The sequence below is a fragment of the Mercenaria mercenaria genome, unplaced genomic scaffold (genome assembly GCF_021730395.1).
Source record: "Mercenaria mercenaria strain notata unplaced genomic scaffold, MADL_Memer_1 contig_4854, whole genome shotgun sequence".
In the NCBI taxonomy this organism is placed as follows: Eukaryota; Metazoa; Mollusca; class Bivalvia; order Venerida; family Veneridae; genus Mercenaria; species Mercenaria mercenaria.
Window position 1 is genome coordinate 30036 of NW_026463116.1, and position 9501 is coordinate 39536.

Below are 9501 nucleotides of genomic sequence, written 5' to 3' on the forward strand. Positions count from 1 at the left end.
ATGACAGAATCATATGCAGATTGCTGAATTATCAGACGCTACCAATATTAAATTTGTGTTGCATTAAAGGAAATTGTAAAGTTTTGTATTTATGTAGCATTTTGTGACTGTATTAATGCATTTAGGCATTGATTAAAATATCAAAACTTTGTAGTAACGAGTTTGTTTTTATTACTGATAAATTATAATAGATCTATATTAAATGTCTGTTCATGACTCGAGGTGAAAAATCTGTTAAGATACACGGAACACAAAAATTTAAGCACTTTCCGTGTATATTTTCACAAAGTCAAGGTCTAGCTAGGATCCAAACATGCATCACTCTGAAAGGTAAGAAGTAAACATTATCTTAGCCACCTGCTCGTTGGATAAACTCTTTATGAACTGTTTTTCATCCGAGTATGAATTACATTTAGTTTGAAGTGTATGTGAATGGCACAGGGCCCCACACGGCTAATGTGTTTTGTACTCGGATGAATGCGTAAGAATGTCCCATACCGAATTTAATGTCGTTTAAAAGCAGTTTTATAAGTTTTCAGTTCAGTATAGATAACTTCGATTGTGTCTTAAATGTGTGAATGTCTGTTGAATATTTTTTATCAAATTAAGTGTATTTCATTCAAAACAGTGAAATGATATTGGTCAAAATGAATTTACATTTATTCCATATTTGTTTGGCTTGTAAAATGTTTGGTGATTTAAATCATGACTGATTGCTTATTCTGTATTCTGTTAAGGTTATTCAATGTTGAATGAATGTGGGAAGTCGTAATTTTGCTCCCCGGTTGCGTCATACCAAATACGTAAAAATGGTACTAGTATCTTCCTCACTTTACGCTCAGCATTAAGAAAATAGTTCTAGAACTGGTCAGCCCTTTGTCAGTATAATATGACTGGGTGGGGTAATAGGTCATTTGTCTATGGCGTGATATTCAAGTGAGGCAACACCATAATAGTGTAAGTTCTGCTACAAGTAAACACTGTTATAAATATGACTGAAAATGTTGAAAAAAGATGCTAAACACTAAAAGTGGAGGGGCCTCCATGGCCGAGCAGTTATCGTCGCTGACTTCGTATCTCTAGCCCCTCATTTATGTTGGTTGGAGTCTCATTCAGGGCGTTAAAATCTTCAGGTGAGGAAGCCATCTAACAGGCTTACGGAAGGTCGGTGGTTCTACCCAGATGCTTTTTCATGTTGAAATATTGCCCGGAAGGACGCCACGAGTCTTCATCCACTACCATAGCTGAAAAGTCGCCACATGAACTATAATTGGGTTGGTGCATCGTTGAACCAAACAAAAGCAAAGCAAACTAAAACTGGAACACATACACACGCTCAATGTTTAATTCAAACTAATATCTTTTTTTTCCATTTTCTGTTTCAGATTGCTAAGCACGATGCCCTAAATAATTTTCACCCATTTGAAAAATAATTCAGAAAACTTGGACCAGGCATCTAATGATCTTCATTTCAATGCATCTGCAAACACATTTTAATTTTCGTCCAATAATACGCATCAGCATGGAGTTTTGATGACAACGAAATTGTAGCAGGATTATCGACAAAAAATATATTGCCTAGGAGAAATAATTCCATGTTTATACCTAGAGCTGGGTATAATTGTCAGATAGATTAACTGAGCACTTGAAAAAGGTAAAACTTGATATAGGTAATAGTTAAAACTTTACTTACTTTTGCAAGAGAACTTTTGAATTTCCAACGTCTGAAAATAGAAAATTCTTCTCTGAATTAAATATACGCATGTATTTTTAATACTGTTTGTGTAATGCTTTTCGTGAGTCTGTCTGCCTCCATATGTTTTAACATTATTCCTGCTTATTTTCTGAAATAGATTAGTTCATCACTCAATTAGAAAAACCATATATTAATCGAAGGGGTGTGCACTGAATATAAAAACTGACTGAGAAGCTAACAGTGCAGACCAAGATCAGACTGCACATTCGTGTAGGCTTGATTATGATCTGCACTGGTAGCGTAGTCAGAATCACTTGCTGCCAGCAGGCTAAAGGTTAATAAAACTTAATGTCATCAAATCTAAATCGTAATATTTCTAAGATTTTGAAGATTCTCAAACTTGTTCTCATCTATTTATAGAATATGCTGCTGAACACAATGATCTCAGAAATGTGCAATTTAGCGGGACTTGACATGTGCACTGACGGAACAAATCTAGTCACAATGTCCCTTACTTCATGTAATTTCTTGCCAGTACATGCTAAAATGTTTGAAAGTATGTACTTATTTTGTAACTACATTTTTCTTATGTATCTGTGTACTGTGAAATCATTAAAATTCGTGGTTATTTCGTTGAATTCATGGGTTTCATCTTCATGGTAATTTTACTTGTTCGTTGGGATTTAATTTCGTGGATTAATCAGCAATCAATATTAGTACCCAACGAATATTATTGATTTCACAGTATGAGCTTTATGTTTGAAGAGAAAATATTATGTTTTACAACTTGCTCAAAACATCACATTCACAGTAAATTGATGCCAAACACATTGACGGTCACCCATAGTATTGTCCTGGTATTTTATATTCGAGTCTGTAAATACCACACAAAATCTTTTCATAATATATAATTTATACATTAAGACACCATGAGTTTTTTAATCCCCCGCCACAAGTGGTGGGGGACGGGGTTATAGGAATGGTCTCCGTCCATCGTTTCGTCTGTCCGTAACACTTTCTTGTCCCCTCCATATCTTCTAAACCCCTTGAAGGATTTTCATGAAACTTGGGTCAAATAATCACCTCATCAAGACGTTGTGCAGAATTCATGAGTCATGTCAGTTCAAGGTCAAGGTCACAGCTAAAAGTCAAAGGTTTACCTTTTCAATATCCATAGCAGTGGTGGGGGATTTAGCTGTCTTTCAGACTGCCTTGTCAGATTAATAATAAAACAAAATTTCCACATTTTCAGCCATTTAAATTTTTTGAGTCACGATACTGATCATACGATTTTGATATCATTTATTGCGAAGACATTTAATTTCTTGTGTTCGAAATTTCATGGTTTCATAAGGATATGGATTTATGGATTTGAATTTTGCAATATGGTTGGGAATTTCAGTTGTTCACTGGGATTTGCTGAACCACAAAATTGAAGAAAATTTGTCTCTAACAAATATCAATATTTTCACAGAATTGCCAGTTCTCACGAAACCTTCAGAACATCTTAGTATAAATGTTATGTACTGTTTTAAATAATTTTTGGGAAAAATTTACGGAAGGTCGTTGGTTCTACCCAGGTGCCCGCTCGTGATGAGGGGCACATGGGGTCTTCCTCGACCATTTAAGCAGGTGCGATCTTAAACCCAATAAAATAAATAAATAATTATATTTTTGAATTTTTCTTAAAACCAAAATTTTAAAATGCATTTTTGTAAAATAAAGATTACAAAAGATATTTTCAACTTCTGTTAAAGTAACTGTTTTTGTAATATTCCTATAATACTGTTCCGCTTGTGATAACTGATTCTATATCAATGACTGTAATATTGTTAATATTTGAGGTGGACTTACTTTTGTGGATTTCGTGGTTTGGTTAGATTAGTCTACAAAATTTAATCCCGACATACAAGTTAAATTTTCTTTGATTTAATGTGCAAGAAAAGAAATCCACAACTCATATTCTGACAAAATAGCTGTTTAGACCAGAAACTGAAATTTCATTCCCTACGAAATTAAATGAATTCACAGTATAATTATTGCATAAAAGGCATTCCTAAATTCCGTTCTAGCATTACGTACTAGCCAAAATCTTCTGTGTACATGTAATTCTTTATTTTAATAGTGCTTTTTGTGTTTTTCAGGATTCCACAAGTCAGTGCTTTTAGAATATATCCAAGGAGAGTTGTCTCCCTTAGTCCTGAATCTCCGGAGTATTTTGTTTAGTTCCATGTATTTACTGCTCGCGTGTGCAGTGGCCATGTTACTGTGTCAAGTCACAGCACGTGTAATCTATGTTCATTTGAAAAACTCTCGGCACATGAAAATTACCAAGATTTATCAGTTGCCTAGCACCATGAGTGACCAGTGGCACGACCAGCAGTCTTTAAGGGAGAAGGAAATGTACAATAGTCAGTCTGTGATCGCAGAAAGCTGTGAAAGCGGATTGTATGATATGACAAATTAAACCAGATTGTGATTTTTTAGGAAAATATAATTATAATTGAATAGTTTGTGACCGTTTTTGAAAATATGAAGTATTTAAAAACTGTGTGAATTTGTTACGTTTAGGCAGACATGACTTTGAGTGATGTCGCATCTAAAAATACTTGTTTACAGAAAGACATTTACAGGGGTGGTATAGTACGTCATCAACAGGTGCGCGCAACACTTCCCGATGCGGCTTTTTTGTGTCAAAACATCTCGATTCGGTGAGTTAACTTGCGATTATTACATTGATAACTAATAGATTCGGAAATGACATATAGTCGAAAGTACCCGCACATGCGTCTAGTTTATCATTTACGTTTGCTTTTTTCAAGAAAACCTTCCGTTTAAGAGAACATTCTAGCACAATGCACTTCATGGAAACACTTCCCTATTCACCACACCATATTATGTCGCATAACAAGAGTTTACATGCATTTCTGATAAATCCAAGCATTGACGGGTATTCTTTAATGGTAAACAGATGTCAGTGATACCTTGATTAGTCATTGGAATCTAAACTTTCCAAAAAATCAGTAAACTAAAATTTCGCCTTCCCGGTTCACCAACTGAATTGATGTCCTTCCCGGCTCACCAATTTCCAGCATGACTAACATCGGGTTGGTGCTCATGTAAATGTGATCACGCTTGCCTGGAAGTTCTATTAATTGGAATAACTAATTGTTAGAGTGCTTGCACTAGATGGTCCGTAAACTTAATTTAAGCATTTGAAGATAATATTGAAAGAACGAGGCATATCTTGAACATATGTTGTATACTATAAACGTGCATATGTATGATAAATGTTCTATCATGTCCTTATATTTGTTATTTTAGGTACATGAAAGATAAAAAAGGAAACAAAACTTCTAGTCTGCATCAATGGAATTGTCAATATATGTTTAAAAGGATTGCTGAGTGATCGGCATGCAAGACATAATTGACGTATTATATTTTCCAAAAGCTGTACGACATAATATTTGAGAAGTGGAGAACATCCTCTAACGGAATTACCCCAGACAAGGATTTCAACGCTCAACTAGGTCTCCGTACCAAACACGACTATGTCGGTTGCTGTTTGAAGGTAATGGATATGAATAACTGATTTATTTTCAATAATGTTACAGTAGATAAACCTTAATAAGGGGTATAGTTAGATAGGCACTTCGACACATGATAATATAAATAGAAAGTATTTTGGAAACAATTAGTTAACTTGTTACTCTAATTACTTTTTCATGATAACTATATATGGCGTGTCATCGAAAATAGTCGAGTATGATGGCTTAGATTCCGAACTAGACTTCAAGGTAAAACTCGATGGGACAAATAAGAATATGCATTGATAATATGCTAAGTAAAGCAAAATTATATAGTTAAATTATTATCATGTGCTGTTTTTTAAAGGAGCAACCTATATATTTTTAAAGATATAAAGTCGCACCAGTGCAGTTTAGTTTTTAATGGTATGCTACCATTTAATTTTGTTTAACGTTTCAGGGCCACGTGATCATCACAATTGCTCGGGAACAAATGAGAAATTACTGTATCGCGCCAACGAAATGTTCTTATTAAGGAGTTTTAGATGTGCGCAGGGAAAGAACAAGAGTGACTGCAACCGAATTATAATTACCACGTAGTAGAATGGGACATCGATTGAATCTACACTAGTAAGCGGTTCAGGATTTAACGTTTGACTTATGTCAGATTTTGCTTGCAAATCTTAGTGCACCCAGTTACATTTTAAAACTCGAAGTGAGCTTGGACAGTGGTAGAACAATTTTACTTGCAATGTAAATTATTTTACTTTTCTTAAACTGTTTAGTTGTTGAAAATGTTGTATAAAATGTTATTTAAAAAAAGGAAATTATACTGATTTTTTTATTTAAACCCTTACACAGTGGAAGCCGTTGACATAGACATACGCACATACACTATCAAGGCATAGCAACATTTTCCTTTTTATCAGCTAATGTTATATATTTACACAAATCAACGAAAGTAGATTTATTACTTGATTGTAGCAATTCTAAATTTTATACACACTTATACGAGTATAATTATAAGGTTTCGTTAACTTTGGACGTAATTCTTTATAACTCAACATTTAAAAAATTGAAATTCACCTTAAGTGTCATTAAGATCGCATATCTGACAAATTCGTTCCACATTGTCTGCTTTAATTTTCTTCGATCAAGCAGTACTGTACATCTCTATGTCACATATTCTCAACAATTGGTAATATTCAGGCACGTCAGGGAACCCTAAAATAATTATAAAACTTTTGTGGTAATTTTATTGTAAAAGAAAAATGATAAAAGACTACATGTATTGGTAATTTATTATCACATACATTCTAAAACGCAAAATACCCTCAACAACATGGTTATTATGAAATTAAAGGTGTTTTATTTTAAATGGCCGTTTGTTTTCATCCACATTTTGAATAGACGACAGCAGCTTTCTGTGGAAAAAATGTCAAAGAATACGTCAACATCTATAGAGGAAGGAATTACACGGAAAAGAAAGCTCTGAATGTCATTGATAAATTACCGTTAAAACCAATTATTGCCATGATATACACCATGTACATGTTTTTGTAATTATGAAAATTATAAAAAGGTTGAAGTGGAGATGCACTGCATATACTTCAAAATCAACAAAAATCAGAATATAATAGCTCTTGAAACCATTAAACTGGAAAATGTTGAGGTTTTGCGCAACTACACTAATTATAACTCAGAAATTTCATTAAAAACATGCAAAAATTGATAAAATGGCAATGTAGTATAATCTGTGAACGTTTATTAACCGAAACATAGAGATAACAAGAATATTTACATTGTTGTGTTTTACCCGTTATGAGCATTAGTGTCAACTACATTTAAAACAAAGTTTAATACTGCTGTTGCCTTTCATCAAAATCTATCAAATGTTATTTAGAAGAAATGAGAAGCACTGACAAGACTCTGTGACTTCAACACAGACAGACAAAACAAAAAATGTTTCAATAAAAAATCACAATTGTTTGAAGTCACGCAAAATCACATTAAATTCCGTCTACAAAAGCTGTTCATGGCTAAATATTGTACGGTAGTGGTCACAAGTAACAGAGAGCTGTTTTGAACGGTGTCTGCACATGCCAGTTGCCAGTGAGTGAACCTGAAACAACGACTACTTTTGTGGTCTTCATTTCTGACTTTTTCATAAACATCCACAACAAGCGGATATTGTTCTTTCTACAATTCTGATTTTTTTGACGTGTCATTTTATTCCCGAGAAATGCATGAATTACTATATGCAGTTTATGTTCATCTGTCTACGGATATAATACTGCTGAACCCCAAGTGTTTAGCTTCATAATTTAATTCTGATAAACAGAATATCTCAGGTGTTTCTGTTGTGATCTGAAAAAGAAAGAGTAAATTTGTCATAATATAGCCCTTGAAGGTAAATTAAGCACTGTTTTTACTGACATAAACGTTCATTGCTAAATACTAGTTTTGCTGGTATAGCAACCGAAGTACCATGCGTTAAAATAAATTAAAAGGTTAAATATAATCAAGTCAAATACGATGCCACACGGGCGGTGAGCCGGGAAGTGCATCGTTTTACCTGGTGAACCGGGAAGGCGAAATTTTATATTACTGATTTCTTTGAAACTACAGATTCCAATAATTAATTAAGGTATCACTGACCTCTGTTTGCCATAAAAGAACACCCGTCAAGGCATTTAGTCATTAGAAATGCATGAAAACTCTTTTTATGCGATATAATATGGTGTGGTGAATGGGGAAGTGTTTCCATGAAGTGCATTGTGCTCGAATGTTCTCTTAAACGTAAGACTTTCTTGAAAAATGCAAACGTCAGTGATAAACTAGAGACACATGCGGGTACTTTCGACTATATGTCATTTCCAAATCTATTCCTTACCAATGAAATAATCTCAAGTTTACTCACCGAATCGAGGTGTTTTGACATAAATAAGCCGCATCGGGAAGTGTTGCGCGCACCTGTTGATGACGTACTATACCACCCCTGATTTAGTTTGTACAATGTAAAAGTGAATTTACGTGACTATTTTATATCATTTTGAGCGAATTTACTTCCATTTAATTTCAAAAACAAACTCTTCATATATTGAATAAATAGTCAGTCCCATGGTCCTTGGCAATTAATTACAGAATAAATTACTGTGGAATCACTTTTATTCTTTGGTGACTATTTTTTGTGGATTTCGTGGTCAAGTCATTCCATGAAACTAAATCCTAACAAAAAAGTAAATTTTCATTCATTTACATTTCAGAGGTCAATATTACAAAATCATCCCTATGAAGTAGCTGTTTTGAGCAACCTCACGAAATTTAATGGCGATGAAAACAAAGTTTTTAACAGTCTATCACTATCAGATTCCCAAATATTTTACTGTAACTCCAAATCAGGTCATTTAACACCTGACTATTTACAACTGTGTATCTATAATATAAAAATGAATCGGTCGGCCTCCAAATCCGCTCTCTAAGTCAAACATTTTTCATCCGATCTTCACCAAACTTCGTGACAAAGTTTGTGGGGATAATATCTCGGCAAAGTTTGATAACCAGCAAAATCAGTCCAGGCACTCTTTGAGTTATGGCCCTTAAATTACTCAAAAATCTGCAAATTTAGACTTGTCACCCTCTTAGTCAAATAGTTTTCATCCGATCTTCACCAAACTTGGTGACATTGTTTGTGAGCATATCTCGGCCAAAATCCACCAGGCACTATAGCCCTTGAATTGTTCCAAAACCTAGAATTATGCCTTGTCCACCCTCTAAGTTGAATGGTTTTTGATCCCATCTTCACCAATCTTTGTGACAATGTTTGTGGGCATAATATTTTGGCCATGTTCGATAACCAGCGAAATCACCCCAGTCACTCTTGGATTATCCTCCTTGAATTACTTGAAAAATTGCGACATTAGCCTTGTCAGCTCTCTAAGTCAAACACTTTTCATCCGATCTTCCACAAACTTGCAGATATTGCTTGTCTGCATAATATCTCAGTCAATTTCGATAACTAGCTAAACTTCTCCAAGCACTCTTGTATTATGGTCCTTGAATAACTTGAATTCTGCCAATTTACCCTTGTCCGCTCCCTTAAGTCAAACAGTTTTCATCCAATCTTCACCAAACTTGCTGACAATGTTTGTGGGTAAAATATATATCTGCGCCAAGTGGGATCAGCCAAATCGCCACAGACACTCTTGGATTATGGCCCTTGAATTAAGCCAAATTTGATGACGGGCGTATTGTGTAACAGTCTGCCACGCTTGATTT

General features: G+C 34.4%; 1 long non-coding RNA gene across 1 annotated transcript; it reads left to right on the forward strand.

The window, feature by feature from the left end:
• The first annotated feature begins 4321 nt into the window (after positions 1-4321).
• On the forward strand, positions 4322-5826 carry LOC128554233 (uncharacterized). The gene is made up of 3 exons (XR_008369558.1): positions 4322-4407; positions 5021-5267; positions 5684-5826. It is a non-coding gene; the product is annotated as an uncharacterized LOC128554233 (long non-coding RNA).
• Positions 5827-9501: the final 3675 nt, after the last annotated feature.